The sequence below is a fragment of the Cryptomeria japonica genome, chromosome 4 (assembly GCF_030272615.1).
Source record: "Cryptomeria japonica chromosome 4, Sugi_1.0, whole genome shotgun sequence".
Taxonomy (NCBI): domain Eukaryota; kingdom Viridiplantae; phylum Streptophyta; class Pinopsida; order Cupressales; family Cupressaceae; genus Cryptomeria; species Cryptomeria japonica.
The window spans coordinates 740,311,972-740,329,569 of record NC_081408.1 but is presented as its reverse complement, the minus strand read 5'-3'; positions in this window follow the sequence as shown (position 1 = coordinate 740,329,569).

The following is a 17,598-nucleotide window of genomic DNA, read 5'->3' as shown; positions in this document are numbered from 1 at the left end:
GCATAATGTTACATTTCCATCTCTCATGATTACATTACATGTGTCGTCATCATAATTACAACAAATGTTACAAGTACAAGGAGTATACAATGGTGAATCCGAATCACTATATCGAATATATGGAAGAACATAGTACAAATGCATGAGAAAAGAAGGTCTCTAACACATAATCTACTCCAAAGCTCCAAGTAACATGAAAGAAGACTCCAATCAGCTCACAAAGAAGGCACAACAACAACAAGAAGGAAAACCCAATGGCAAAAAGATCCAACCACCCAACCAAACGTGGAACCCAAAAGAAACCACCCCTCGAGCTAGGAGATGTCACTAGGTCCCAACATCAACTCTAGGCCAGGATGGCGCTTAACCAAGATTGACCCCAAACACGTCTCAAAATTGACATGAAATCAATCAAGACATAACCTCCAGAGGCCCGAAACCATAAAACAACCATAAAATAGCATAAGGAGATCACATGCTCAAGGGAGTGTCATTGCATGCCGGAAACAAAGTGGGCACAAGCCTAGACATGGAGAGCCATCTCGACCTTGAGAGAGAAACCAAGGGAGATTGACTTACAATCTCCACGGTCTTCTCATGCTCAGCCTAAAACATCCTCCTTAGGTCTGAGTCACGAGGCACTGAGGGTTTATTATCTTTATTAGATTATCTATCTACCCAAACCCATTCATTTATTTAATTAATACTTATTAATTAAAACTGATAACTCATTTATGCCTACGAGGACTGGACTTCACGCATCCTTACAAGGAACCTCATGATAGCCCATCTCTCATGACCCACCGGTAATAGTAAAGGAGCCCACTCCCTTATCATGGATTTGTAACAACGCAAGAGGCTCTAAGTCCTTAAGAAAGTCAACATAATCATCATGCAATTCAACACCATACTCAAACACAATTTAAATGAAATCCAAACAATAACAAGAGTGTAAGAGCCTCTTGACCCAAGAATGAAATCAAGGAAAGGATAGAATTGCTGCAACCAATTCAACATCCCAGTGGTGTCTTCGCACTTGCTGTCCTATAGTCAGCAGTGAACGAAAATCAACAATATCATGGTAAAATTATCATGAGACTCGCGGAACGAAAGCCACATAACCATAGAAGAACCAATTAAAGAAACTAACCAATTATGTCTACATGACGTGGCCTCAGGCATACACTTGACAAATACCTAACATAAACTGACATTTACATTACAATGACAACAATGACAATATGGGGCAGCAAATAATACTCTCTTAGCCCACTTTAAAATTCACAGCTAAGTCCCAACCATCTCATCATAAAAGTATCAACACTCTACTAAAAACATTTAAAATAAACATAACCATCTCAAATTACGAATGCATACTTCATATTTGCTAAATGTCCCATGTCAAACAAATTGAAAGAAAGATAGCTCGCTAATAATTAACTACTCTAAGTTGCACATCAAAAAGCACCCGGTTAGGGTTGTGTTTTTCATTTCAACTGATATTAAAAGAAGGTGACGTTTTTACGAAATCGAATCATCTCTAACAATAGATTTAGAAGTTTCTCAGAATTCGTAATTGTAATGGAAGGATTGGTTAAAAACTTCATCAAGATTATGCAGATTAAAGATTGTTTACTGAATTTGTTTATAGACGATTGAAGAGCTCACCATTTTGCAAAATCTGCATCTTAATTTGTGTTGGGAGTCATTCCTCTATAATGCAGATTTAAATCTTCATTTCGTTACCAATTTGATACCGTAGAAATGGGTATCTTTAAATAACGAGAGGGAAAGATACATTTCTTTATTTTACTAAGTGTTTAATCTTCTTTTGTTATTGTCATTATATTATGTGCAGATTTAAAAATCTGGATAACGTTTAATGAATTTTTTTTTATTTTTAAAGGGGCTCAAATTGTATGTGGGGTGCCCCAACACCTCCCCATACTTGGGATTACACCCCACTCATAACAACATATAACCAATAAATAAAACAACAATAAAATAAGTAAAAACAATCCATCAATTTCATGGCATTTTGTCCAATAATTCGTGTGCAAGGTGCTGGAGTTACAAACCCCCAATTTCTCACAGTAGATATACATTTAATCTGCTCAAGGATGAAAAGATACATAAACAAATCAATAAAAGAAACTCAATAGATTAAGATCTAAGAGGAAATAGATTTTTTGTTTTGTTTCAAAAGCTGGTTTACAAAAGAATAACCTACCATATATTTCCAACCAACTGGAAATTCTCCTTTTCTTTTATAAATGAAACCCCCCCATTGATTAAAAAAAAGTTATCTCTTGTTGTTCTTTACTCCAGCGAAATATTCTCCAATCTCCCAAATTTAAATTACCAGCCAACTTACTAAAATCCCCAAATCTCCAATGGCAATAAAGGATTCAAGGAGTTGCAGAGATTCTTCTCTCATTTTGAAGGTGCAAAATAAAAACCCCCAAATTCTTTTTTTAAAACTCTCTATTTTCCCCAATTAAAAATGCCCTAAATATATATAATAATATATTCACATTGTATATATATAATACTTTTTTTTTTTGCTTGGGATTATTTTTCCATTTCACCTTATGGCAATTTTAAATAACATTATGAAATATATACCCATATATTTAAATATAATTAAATATTAGTATTAAACGAATACAAGAATGATTATAAGGTAAATATGGTGAAATTTTAAAATGAATATGGTTAAATATGTTAAATAAATAAATACAACAAAATAGATGCGAAAAAGGGAATTGTTTTATTTTCTGGAAATAAGGTGATTGTCACCAACCGATTTGAGTGTTTAAGGCGAAATAGATTAAGTAATTATTAATCGCCTAAAATTTAAAATCTTTAGATCGTAAAGGCTCAATTTGACGAAATCAAAACAACTTTATCAAAACCTTGAAATGCAATAACGAAATAGTTATAAAAACCATTAAAACATCAAGCATATATTCAATAAGACAAATAAGCATTATTACACAAATCAAGGTATACGGCATCGAATAACTAAAATAGCATCATCAAAGAAATCAAGGCAATCATTATACATGAAATTCAACTAAACATAACCGAACACATGCATGACTCACCATTCTCATACTCAAACAACATGACGAAATGGCAAACACGCCACAATCGACGGCCACACAAGCGACCAAACCAACCTAGAGTGAAAGGAGGGAACCAGTGACAACTCCGACCACCAATCGCCATTGGAAGAGGCATGCTCACACCTATCAAGCCAGGGGAGCTCGCGCTTAGTTGCCCGAGAGGAATTGAATGCCTACAAACCTGCAACCAAAAATGATATGCATGTGTATATGCATATATAAACAAACATTGCAATGAAGGGATATTATGTCGCAACGACGTAGGGCACTCACGAAGGAGTGATACACCGTCGATCCTCCCCACAAACAGTCACACACAATGAAGACAATCATGCAAACAGTAATCGCATAGAAATTCTACATCTAGGGGTTAGTATCCCATTACAATAATAATAGCACAATCTGTAAATCTAACATATGCATGAAAGTAAAGTCACTACCACTAATCATCCAAGCATAAATCATCTCTTAAATCACATAACACACAGAATTTCATACAAGTATAACTGAACATGAAAATAATCTAGGTATTATATATCATCAAGTCACATAATGTCTTTCATCAAAATCATATAATGTCCACATCCAAAATGATCATCTACATACAACATGAATCCATAATCGATCTAGCATCAAATATTTCAATCACATCCATCATGACAAAATAGGTAATTGATCAAGTCTAACAAAATGGATCGAGAGTCCGCTCAAGAGTGGGCATAATAGCATCACACTAGGCAACTAACATGCATAGCATCCTAAACCTAGCTCAACATCCTCTCCTGGCTCGCTTGACAAGCCTATCATGTGTGTCACATCAACTAGGTCAAGGAGGGGTATTACATCCTCCCCCTCTTGGGTTCGACTTACTCCTAGAAGTCGCAAGGGGTATTCATCATGCGTCGCTCGACTAATACTTCCCAAGTCATGCGATACTTAGAACTACCTCCACATACTCATCGATAGTCCCTTCATTCTTCCTAGCACTGAGCTTCAACGATTATATATTACTTAGTTGTCTCCCGGCTGAGGGCGAGATCCCAACAACAAGGTCCTACATCCCTACTTTATGCATCTGGAGCAAAAGCTTTTCACCAGACATCAAATGATCGGTCCTCCTATTAGCCACTGAGTATGTTCTAACTTGCCAAAATTCTACTACAATAACATCCCTAAGTCACCTTCACAAAGGTCAATTATCCAACAACTGAATAAGCATAATTGTTACAAGTTATACTGATTAATCTTATCAACACTCTCTTCCACAACCATTTATACACTTAAGGAAATAATTATGCCATTCACACAATATTCTCTTCTTGAAGCATCCCAAAATCACCAAAGACTTGGTGACATGGGTCCTATTGATAGAGAAGTTTCCTCAAAAATGCACTTTTGCAAGTGAATATTAGCCAATTCCTCACAATTCAGTGTCCCATTCTATAAGGCCAAGGAATCTTTTTGAATAGATCATCAAGTTCCACTACGCTCCCATTGCGCTACTCACGCAAATATCATTATCCACAATTGCATATAGGGTACTTCACTTAAATTTTGGAGGACATACGGCTCAACTGTCTAGTTTGTTGCTCATAGTGCATCGTGAATCCATTCAATCTAAAGCACCTCCATCTATTGCCTTCAAGGATTGCCAACATACTTACTCCTCTAACAAATTTGTCTATAAATTCAAATCATCACTATCTATTACTCTGTTGATCTATCAGAGGTCCGATGAGGACGTGATAGAATCAACACAATACACATAACCAGCCCATAATACAATCACATCGAGAAGGTCACCATATCAAAAACAAGAGATAAGCAAAAAAGAAAGAAAGAAAGATCAACCATTTGAAGTCATGAAAGGAAGAAAATTGTCGGCAAACCCAATCAAAACAATTGTGGCAAGTACCACTAGAAGATAAATCAAATATAAAAGTGAGGAGTTGGTGACCCATTCAAAGTAAGAAAAGTCTCAAATCACATTACTCACAATAACGAAAAATTTAAAACCAAATAAACAATTCATTCAATCCACATCACGAGGTGACTAATGTTAGTCACACCAAAAGGAGTAATTTGCTACACAACACTCAAGGGTCAAGGGTCAAGAGCCCCTGAATGAGTAGAGAGTGCACATCGTGCAACTATAACCTTTCCTAGCTTCCATATTCTCCTGGATTCCTCTAAGGTAATGTACCCCTTCTCATGAGATCCACATGATTGCTTTAAAAAAAAAAATGCAATGGTAAGCATAGAGGTTGGAGTGATTCAAAACGTCTTGACCTACACAAAAGACACACACTCACCTCATTGTTATTGTATCTGCGCGCTCTTAATACCATGAGGCCAGATTATTCATGTCATGAGGTATACGTAAATTTTAAATTTCTCTATGAATATTGTAAGAGAAGACATTCTTTCACCATTACGCTCTACACACAACTAACAACACACAGGCAATTGAATTTCCCTTCATAAGTCATTAAGTATTGGTCCTCTTCTCATTTGCGAATTCATACTCAGATAGAGCACTTGGTAATTGCTACCAAACTCAAATATTACTAACCGATTTGCACTCTCCTAGGCTAAGCATCTACCGCTAATTAGCCTACTTCATCCATGAATGGTGTGTCCGTCCCTTGCGTCCATACACTTAAACCCAATCGCAATCATCTCTCCTTTGTAGCCTTTCTTACTATAAGATGTCTTAAGGAATCCGTTTACTTCTATTTCTCAACTTAGGAAAAGTTAGTGCGATCACCACTCATTATCTCCTTCATAACCATGATCAATGTTAGCTTATCATTCACCTCTAAACTCATGTTTTCTCATCCCCGTAGGCTTATCTTCACCAGCAATTGAACAACAACCGAATCTCCCTCCTAGACCGCGTGATCTGAATTTAGAGTTTACAAACAATAACTTGTAAATTAATTCCAATTACAGTTTATTCCCGATCCTGGCAGTATTGCATGACTATGCTTTTAACCGTTGAAATTACAAGAAGATTTATGCTTTAAACACTTAAAAGTAACAATGTGTTTAATAACATAAAATAAAGAACATAACTAAAAAAGAAATGAGAGAAATAAGAAAGAGATAGAAGAGACGCAAACAATTTGATAACGGAGTTCGTCCGGTTAGGACTACGTCTCCGGGTCCACTTCTCAATTCGGGGACCGCTTTATTAATGTCGCTAGGCAAAACACGCCTTCTTACAACATCCAAGCTTCAGCCTTTACAGTCTCTCTCTTTCGCACTTGAAGATAATAACTTCGTGCTTACAATAATCTCCTCACTTACAAAATTCTCTCAAGAATTACAATAATTCTCCCACAAGAATTACAACTGGTTCCTTCAAGACTAAATGTCTCATATCTCTTCCCTTATAAAGGAAAATGACTCCCCTTTTATACATAAAATATGCTTTATTTGGTCTAAAACCAAATAACCATAAAACTCCCCAAATTACATAACAAATTAACCCATTTTGGCTTCCATAATTTCAAGCCATACAAAATATAAACTCCCTTTGTTTGGCTTGTATAATTTTAAGCTATACAAAATAAACTATCCCAATAATATGTTGTTCGTATCTACCTACATATTAAATTTGGGTTGTTTAACAAATTTCCTAAGTTATGACTAATTTGGGGTCTATTAATGTATTTTCGTAGGGGCTTGGGTAATAACAAACTTTACACCTTGCTAATCCCGAAATAAAGGTAACTTCCAAAAATCAAGCAAAATAAATGCATGAGATGTTGGGCGGATTTGTTATTGATAGATAAAAACTCATCCTCAATTATAACATATACCATAAATAGCCTATTGGTTGGTCTTATTTTTAGGAGGGCAATGGTTGGGAGTTCAACTCCCATTATCTAATTCTTTTAATTCGAATTAAATAACCATTTGAATTTGAATTTGAATTTTTTCCCTCTCCTTAAAGTTTTTATAGTGTCATGCTGACGTCATCAAAATCCGTATTTATCTTGGAACTTCAAACAATCATAACTTCTTCATATGAGCTCCGTTTTTGATGAAATGAACGCCGTTGGAAAGCTCTCATCGGACTCTTCATTTTGAAATCCATTGTTGACCACTTTTGAGATGGTCTGATTTCGCCCTTTATCTAGCCCTCTGGTTCACCTGTTTGACCAAACTTTGACCAAGCATAGCTTTTGCATATGAGCTCTTTTTTCGCCCGTTCAAGTTGCGTCGGGTTCCATTCTTTGAGCTCTTTGCAGTGATGCTGAATTTGAGAGATTATGAGACTGTAAATTTTTGGCCTTCGTAGATCCACCTGGATCACCGCGAACATCCTCCTTACCATAACCTGTCATGATTTCCGAAGACCGAACTATACTCTTATTCTTCAACATCTAATATGATCAAATTCATACAACCAATCTAATTTTCCAATATCCACTCGTTCCTTAATCGAGTCCATAACGTGATAGTTTCAATACTCCAATAACAACTTAACAAATCATACTACAATGTCAATCCTATCCGTACCAATCAAATCAACGATCTACCTCTTCCGTTACCTTCACTTAGTCCTATTCATAAACCATAAGATACCGTTGTACACTATTAGCAACATTAGTCTCCTTATTCATAGCATAGCATCGACAAAATACACATCATGCTCATTGTCAGTTAGTCCTGATCAAATTTATTAGCTTTAAAAAAACAACCTTGATGACCTTTCTAACAAAACATTCCATCGGGGCCATAGATGTAAACATTTGCTTTGGATATCAATTGTTGGGATTTAGACAACAACTTAATAGTATAGAATTTTTCCATTCGTAACTCTCACATGAAACATAATTAGGCCAATTGCTCCAGTGAAAATTTAGAAAACTTAGTCGTAAACATCATACCCAATTTTCGTGATGATCCAATGGTGCAATAAAAAGTTATTCTCTCCGTCCTGAGACTATTTTGACTGTCCTAAAACAACAAGAAACTATGTCATAGTCTACCTAGGGCATCAAATATATCTACCAATACAAAACCATTCGTTGTCAAATCAATTCCATATTAAGGTTATATAATCCACTATCAAAATACAAAAGATCATAAATTTTTTTAACGGTTTAAAAAAATAAAGTTATGATCAAACCCTCCTCACAAACCCTGTTGTAGCGGGTTTCAGACAATTTCTGGTAAAATAGCCATATCTTCCACATTTCTTATCCAAATTAAGTTAGACAAAAATAAATAGAAAGAGGATTCATAGGCATTTCCATAAAATATATCCTTCCTTCATTATGATCCCTCACGCGGTCGTACCAAATGCTACAACAGGACTGTGGTAGGGAAATATGGAAAATGTATTACTTAAAACACTCATATCTTCTTCGATTTGCACCAAATTCAATGAGACTTGAACCAACACAAAGTCCATTCATCCCAACTCAAGATCAAGTCCCAAACAAGGATAGTCCGCTGCATTATTACTCCAAACTTGCTAAAACTTGTATGAACACTGAAGACATCTTAATATGGACCCAATATACATTTCACGCCCAAATCACCCCTCCTTAGGCATGTTCATACATTTTTGACCTCCTTACCCCAAATAGGACATGAATGCATAACTTGAGCAGCTGGATACATTGCTAGGTGTTTACGCGACCCTTGAATCTCATGGACTGGCATAAGTCCACTTCCGGAGTGGAATAAATCACTTGTAACTTGCTGCCATGTTGATCCTAACACTGCTTACTATGGTCAATGGTGTGACTCCTCATAAGCCTAAAGATGAGGATTTTATGAGTCTCTATGTGACCGCTACGGTCACAGCCACGTCCTCTGCCTCTAACGGGCATCCTGACTATTCCAAACGGAAGAGAATTCTATAAGCCTCTAAGCTCTGAAATTACAACGGATGTACATCCATATAGCAGGGATAAGACTGCTAGGCTATCCCATGATAACACATTAACGAATATAATGGGATCACATTTAACCAAAGTACCTAGTGTAGAACTCAAAACTTGTGAGCTATGCTCTGATACCAACGTGTAGCGCCCGCCAACAAACCCTAGGGAAATACTACACTAATTGCTCAAAAGTGGAATAAATTTTTTTCTTTGGTAGCATTGTTTACTATCTAAGTTTTTGCTTAATGTTATCCAAGCATTGAGTTCCATATTTATTTTGTTTAGTTTTTGAATTTAGCGTAACATAGTAAGTTATCAATTATCATTAATTGATGCAAGTGAAAACCTTACACACACACCTACTCATCTCCCTAGGGTATATTGACACCACTACTAGATAAACACAACCTTATGAATGAAGCAATGCAATTGACTAACATCCTACTATGTGCGAATTGCTCTTATGGTCTAACTTCTATGAGTACTAATGCAATACTATATCCATGGCTCTAAACTATTAATGCATCTTAATCATTACATATATGTCATAATTCATCTTACATAGGAAAGTACAATCTTGATTTACTAATGCATCGATACTTTCCTCTATTCGACACTACACGACGAGCATATGCACCAATCCAATATGTTTAACTGCAACTCTGATGTACCTACCATTCCTATGTCGTACCATATCATGTTGAAGCCTCTACATACCTAATATGGTTTTCTACCAACTCAACATTAATGTTCATACTACTGCCCTTAAGCATATTGCATGATAACCAACCATAACTTATAAGCCCAACCCAGTATGCATGCTTACTTTATGGCTCTCGATGGGTCCTAACACTATATGCCTATAGGCTGATCTCATATGTCCATTACTCACTTGTAGCCATCATGTTAGGTGAATTTCATAGTGATAAGTAGCCTTAAGTAGCTATGAGTAGCTATAGGTAGTGTTGATCCTCTACTTCATGAGGATTTGTTTCAGCCTTATGGCTGATTAGCGTTGTAATTTTTATTCACTATATCATCTTCTCTTAATGTATTTATGCTCAGATGATTATTGTGTAGAATGTGTGATCATGAAACCACACTTAATAAGATGTTGAAAATCTAATTTTAGTCTTCAAGGGTCATCCACACATATATGATACTTATGAAGCGTGTAGCATTTTATTTACAGTTTGTTCACACCAATGATAATGCAATATTTCTGATAAGGTTAATTAGTTGTTTCATCATTGCCATGATATGAGGTCCCATACATGTTTCAGTTTAGCTGGCTCATGGATAACATGTGTTGCAATGTAGCAAGTAACCAAATAAATCATATTCTACCTCAGCCATATAATCCTTCTCATACCTTTAACTATCTATCATTACATGCATTTCACAAATACCATTTGCTGATTTTTATCACATCTAAGAGTTATGAAATATTTCAGCATTATAGGTAAATATGAATCTTGTCACATAAGGTTCATCCCCAAGGATGTTACAAGGCTTAATCCAAATTACAATACAATTTATCATGGCATAATGTTACATGTGCATCTCTCTTGATTACATTACATGTATCGTCATCATAATTACAACAAATGTTACAAGTACAAGGAGTATACAATGGTGAGTCCAACTCACTATATCGAATATATGGAAGAACACAGTACAAATACATGAGAAAATAAGGTCTCTAACACATAATTTGCTCCAAGGCTCCAAGTAACATGAAATAAGACTCCAATTAGCTTGCAAAGAAGGCACAACAACAACATGAAGGAAAACCCAATGGTGAAAAGCTCCAACCACCCGAGCAAACATGGAACCCAAAAGGAACCACCCCTCGAGCTAGAAGATGTCACTAGGTCCCAACATCCACTCTAGGCTAGGATGATGCTTAACCAATACTGACCCCAAACACGTCTCAAAATCGACATGAAATCAATCAAGACATAACCTCAAGAGGCCCAAAACCATAAGACAACCATAAAATAGCATAAGGAGATCAGATGCTCAAGGGAGTGTCATCACATGCCAAAAACAAAGTGGGCACAAGCTTGTGACATGCAAAACCATTTTGACCTCAGGAGAGAAACCAAGGGAGATTGACTTACCATCTCCATGGTCTTCTCGTGCTCAACCTAAAACATCCTCCCTAGGTCTGAGTCATGAGGCACTGAGGGTTTATTATCTTTATTAGATTATCTATCTAACCAAACCCATTCATTTATTTAATTATCACTTATTAATTAAAACTAATAACTCATTTATGCCTGCAAAGATTGGACTTCACACATCCTTACAAGGAACCTCATGATAGCCCATCTCTCATGACCTCCTAGTAACATGAAAGGAGCCCACTCTCTTGTCATGGACTCGTAACAATGCAAGAGGCTCTAAGTCCTTAAGAAAGTCAACATAATTATCATGCAATTCGACACCATACTGAAACACAAGTTAAACAAAATCCAAACAATAACAAGAGAGTAAGAGCCTCTTGACCCAAGAATTAAATCAAGGAAATGATAGAATTGTTGCATCCAATTCAACATCCTAGCGGTGTCTTCACACTCGTTGTCCTATAGTCAATAGTGAATGAAAAATCAATACAAGTATAAGTGAACATGAAAATAATCTAGGTATCATATATCATCAAGTCAGATAATGTATTTCATCAAAATCATATAATGTCCACATCCAAAATGATCATCTACATACAACATAAATCCATAATCGATCTAGCATCAAATACTTCAATCAAATCCATCATGAAAAAATAGGTAATTAATCAAATCCAATAGAATGGATCAAGAGTCTGCTCAAGAGTGGGCATAACAGCATCGCACTAGGCAACTAACATGCATAGCATCCTAAACCTAACTTAGCATCCTCTCCTGGCTTGTTTGATGATCCTATCATGGGTGTCACATCAACTAGGTTGAGGAGGGGTATTACAACTTTTTTTTGCATTGTAAGCTCTATAAATGTAAGAATTATGAGAGGAGAGCTATGAGAGAGAGAGAGAGAGAGGAGTTCATTTTACAAGGGTTATGCTGTTGGATTTTCTCCAAAATGGAGCAGGATATAAATCTTCACGTAAAGGCCTAGAGCCCGAAGATTGTATTGTAATTGTTTCTTATTGCTGAATAATACAATGACTCTCTAGTTTTGGAGTGTGGGGTTTTTTACCCGAAAGGGTTTTCCCCCTAATAAATCTGTGTTTTTTTAGTTTGCCTTTTTCTTATGTTTTATGATTTGTGTTGTTGAATCTAAATGTATGCATGCTGCTAAAACTGCTATTTGATCTAGTAAGATCTTAAATTGCAATCACTTTCCTCTAAGGTTTAATGTGGGAAATAAATTGTGCTTGATTCCTCTATATCACATGGTAGTGTGCATTTTCATTTAATGTTGGATGTGCATACTGATATCAGATGTCTTTTCTGGAATGCTTGTTTTTCCTTCATTCGGTATCAAAGCCATGTTCCAGTATTTGTAGGATGCTTGCATGTGCATTTTGTGAGTTGCATGTACTTGCATGGACTCGCATATTGCTTGCATGTGCTTGCAAGTTAATGCATGTGAAGATCCTTGGTGTTTCCAATTCTAGGTTTCCTTCTATGAAGATTTCTTAGCCTAGCAAGCTTGAGGGAATATGAAGGAATCGATTAAATATTGATCCTTTGGTGAGTGGAAGCTTTGCAGTTGTTTTCAGTCTTAGGTTATAGCACACATTTTGAAGGATGGTTAAGATAGAGAAAATGGAGTTGGTCACATTAAATGATATTGATTTGAAGCTCCTGTTTGACAGCAAGATATTTTTTTATGCATGGGGTGTTCCTTTTATGCTTTGTGGTTGCATGCAACAAATTTTTCATATTGGGTGTTTGTGAGTGGCTCCCTGGTAATATGAAGAAGCTTGGGTTGTTTCAACAATGGAGTGATGTGCTTATGTTGGGTGCTTTCTTTTCCTAGTGTTGGAAGGCGTTGCTTTTATTACCCTGAATTCATGGAGGCTATGGAGTTGATCATTTGATGATTTGGAAGCTTCTGGAATAGCCTGTCTCCCTCAGATGCATGTACTGATGGTGATTATGGAGTTGGCCTACAAATGGGTTTGGAGTTCCTGATCTACTTTTTCCTTATGGATGATTGTACTTGCATGGCTCAGATTTGTGTTCTTTGGATCTAAGGGGTTTAATAGAATTTCCTTAAAAATATATGGTGATTCTCATCTATGATAGTCCATTGTTCTAGGTTAATCTGTTTAGTTTTTTGTCAGAATTTTGATTCTTCCAGATGTGAAGTGGTTATGGATGTGCACGAGTGTTCTCAAACATAGTGGTTTTGTAGGTTTTACATGGTCAAGGAAAAACTTGCAATTTTGTGGAGTTGCAAAGGAGCTATTTTCTAGACACTGTTTCCTTTGGGGTGGTACTGGATGAGATTGTTGCAGTTCTACATGCATGGTGAGAGGAGGTGAGATGATTTTCTTGTATGGGGATGTTGGTACGTGATTAGTCACTCAACATTTTTGTGGTGATGCTTGGTGGATTCTTAGACTATGATGCTCAATGTGGACATGATTGGCGAATCGGATATGTGCTTGATTTGGTACTTGAGTCATGTTGTCTATATGATTGTTCTCTTTAAGATCTCAGTTTGCATGTCACTAATGTGATAGTGAGTTTTCATGTTTTAATGGTTGGATCTACAAGTTGTGCAATATTGTGGGTTGTCTTTACCTACATGTTTGCAGTGGGAGAACTCGAACATGGACTATCTATATCCATGAAGTTTTATTTAGTGTTTATGCATACTTGTTAGCTGGCCTTATCTATGGTCACTTGTGTATTAGTGTGGTTGCTTTGAGAGAGAGGATGGATGATAAGTGAGTCCCTGGATAGTCGGTTATGGGATCCTATTGCATGGTGTATTTCCTTGTTTTGGAGATCTTGGTTTCAATTGGTGTGATATTGTACACTTGTATGTGTGTGGACTTGGATGATTTTCAGATTCGAGAGATGGTGTGTCATGCTCTTGGAGAGCTCTGTATCACATTTCAGTGGGAGATTTAGCAGTGATTGTGTATTCATCACTTGGTGATGGATGATCTTCTTTAGTGATGTAGATGTTTTGGAGGGACTCTTAGATCCTGTTGTTGTAGAAGGGTTCTTTCATTTTTTGCATGTACACTATTTGAGGATGTGTAACATCTTGCAGTCATATGGAGGGCTCTTAGAGTCTTTGTTGTGAGGTGTTGGTGGTGCTTCACAAGTGATGTTGGTTTAGAGTATGTTGGTGTTATGTCATGGTACACTCTTGATTCTGCATTAGAGTTTGTCATGATACATTGCTCTTGAGATCATGGTATGTTCACTTGGAGCATGTGATCTCCTAAGAGGGGATGGTAAGATTAGGATGTCATGATGGGTTCTTGATTTAGTTGATTGGAGCTTTAACAGTGGTCTAGTGAGTTCTCTTTGTATTGGTTTCATTCGTAATATGCCTAAGAAATTTATGGGAGTGTAGAGATGCATTTGGAGTTTGGCATGGATTTCTCATTTGCTGGTGCTCATGGATACTTGAAGACTTAGGTGAGGTTGTAGTTCTGTTGAAATGAGAGACATGTGTTGAGATGGTTACTCTTGATAAGATTTTAGCTGGAAGTCTGAGGATCCTTCACCTTGATTGGACATGAGTTCAATAGAGACCTATGAGGATTTTTCTCTTGGATGAGTCATAATGACTTGGATATCTTGGAGGAGCATTCTCATTCCCCACTCTTGGTCTACTTTGTGGTTTATAACCTGAGAAGTATTTCTTGTTGTTCCTCTCAGGTGGGTTATGCTTTTCTTTCATTTTCATGGATCTTGAGCTAAAGTTAGGTAGTTCTAGAGGATTCATTGTGAGAGATGGATAGCATGGTTATCTCCTTGGAATGTGTTTTCTTTTATAATGATCATAGGGGATGGTAATGAGATAATTTATTGAAATGGGAAATGGAGTAGTTTGTGTTGGCTTGGTGATGATGATATGATGTAATAGGTTGATTGATGAATTGTATTGTGTTGTCATTGATGGCAACCATGTTTTTTAGTCATCTAAATCATTTAGTCCAACCAGTAAAGCCTAATTGGTAGTGGAAGCAGTTAAACAGTGAACTGGTAAATAGTGATAGAGCTCCTTTCAAGTGACCGATAAGGAAAGATTGATGAATGTTTAAGTGTTGCAGTTGAAAAATCAATGATGAATGAATAGTACCAAACTGGTACTGAGAGGGGGGGGGAATCAGTATAGACAAAAACACAATCCTAAAACCAGTTAGTCAGCAAACACTGTGCTTTGGTAGACAAATAGTAACACCGGTCTTAAATAGAGTACAATCGGCAAAACCCAGAATAGCTGAGACAAGCATAAACTGGTTGACACTTATCTTTTCATACAATCTAATACTTCATTTCCATTTCACCCTAGTACATGAACAGGTAAACTATCATCAAACATATATAAACAGCTAGATCAACATGATTTACCTTCAGACACAAGTCACTTAAACCATCGCATGAATAACACCACACATGACACAAAGATTTTCCACATGGAAACCCAACTGGGAAAAACTACGGTGGGGATGAATAGCCACAAGCTATTTTGAACTCTTTAGAAGTCCACTCTATTAGGAGCTTAGTCTGGTTAAAGACTTATTACAAAATTTTTTGTTAGGAACCGATCCTGCTAGGGATCACCCGATTAAGGGACGGCTAAGATACCCGGTTAAGGGTTAAACCCTATTAAAGGTTACCTTGTTAAAGGATTTCAAGAACTTAATGAATTTGAGTCACCCTGTTAAAGGATTTTCAGTAAGCTGGTTAGAGCTACCATGTTAAGGGATTTTCCAACTGTTGAGGTGGTTAGAGATCAATAGGTATTACAATGATCTGGTAACAACACTCAATGCCAATGTAGATCCACTTTAGCTCCTGTTCACCTTCTGCACTTACACTCTGCAGGCATCACTTCTCTCCTCTGGTCTGGCAAGAATCACATATCACTTCACTTGGATACACACATACAACTTTTTCCAACAACTTCAGAAAGAAACATATCAACGACCTTATAGGTAAGATAGGTCGGTAGTATAAACCCTAAACCCTAAACCTGTTAAGTTAAGCAATTCAAATGGTTCAATCCTAACTGTTGAACATATTGCATTAAATGCAACAGTCTTGAACTGATCTCAAAGCATTCTCCATCATTCATTTTCCACCGCTTTCATGGCGGCTGATAACTCATCATGAGTTTTCACTGATTATAGGCTTCACACATTCCCGAGGTAGAAGGGAACAATCTCCTTCATGCAAGATCCTTCACGCGCACAAGGCTAACATGGCAATATAGTTTTTTCTTCGTTACAATGCTAACTCATCACACAAAGTCACCAGTTGAGTCACACAGGCTTGAAGCACTTCAACCGGAAACCCTGAGACTACCAACCGGTAGTCATACAAAGCTTCCATGTATCGGTTCCCATATCAACATGTCAGTTCACCTTGAACAAACACACTGCTTCACTTTGGCACATATACTGGTTCACAATGTTATACCGGTTCTCTCATATGTCGGTTCTTGGTAACATGCCGGTTCTCTCTTCTTCAACATATTGACATCAATGACAACATACAATGTCATCATGTCCTCATACTGGTTCACATAATGCCAACAATCTCCCCCTTTGGCATTGATGGCAATATACAAAGATATCTTGCCGCTTCACATCTTCTCCCCCAATTTTTACAGATATCTTCTCCACTTTACTTCTTCTCCCCCTTTGACAATAATGCCAAAGTGGAGGCACAAGCTTTCCTGTTCCATTATGCTGCTCCCTCTGAGGAGTAGCATCCTTCAACACATCAATCCTGAAGAGAAATTTGACTATGCAATACTTGACTGATGTGGAGCATATACCTTTAGTTTACCTCCTGAAGGGGCAGCTCCCCTAACTCACCTCTTAAGTACATAAATGTAGCCTTTGGGAGAGGCTTGGTGAATATGTCTGCTAACTACTCCTTACTGGAAACATGTTCCAGTGCAATCTCTTTGTTCTGAACCTTTTTCCTCAAGAAATGATACTTAAGCTCAAAGTGCTTGGTTCTAAAATGTAAAACTGGATTCTTATAAATATTGATAGCACTCGTGTTATCAAAAAATATGCTTACCAGTTCAGATGCAGGAGCTTTGAAGCCATTCAATACATGCTTCATCCAAATAGTCTGGGTGTAGTTCATGAAAGCTACAACATACTCTGCTTCTGCTGTAGACTGAGAGATACAACTCTGCTTCTTACTCATCCATGAGACCAATCTACCACTGAGAAACAATGCACCACCGGTTGTACTCTTCTAGTCATCCACATTACCAGCCCAATCAGCATCTGTGAATACTTTCAAGTTGAAATTATTGCTATAAGGATACCACAATCCATAATCAATAGTTCCCTTCAGATACCTAAGAATCTGCTTGACTGCAACCAAGTGGGATTCTCTTGGACTTTTTTG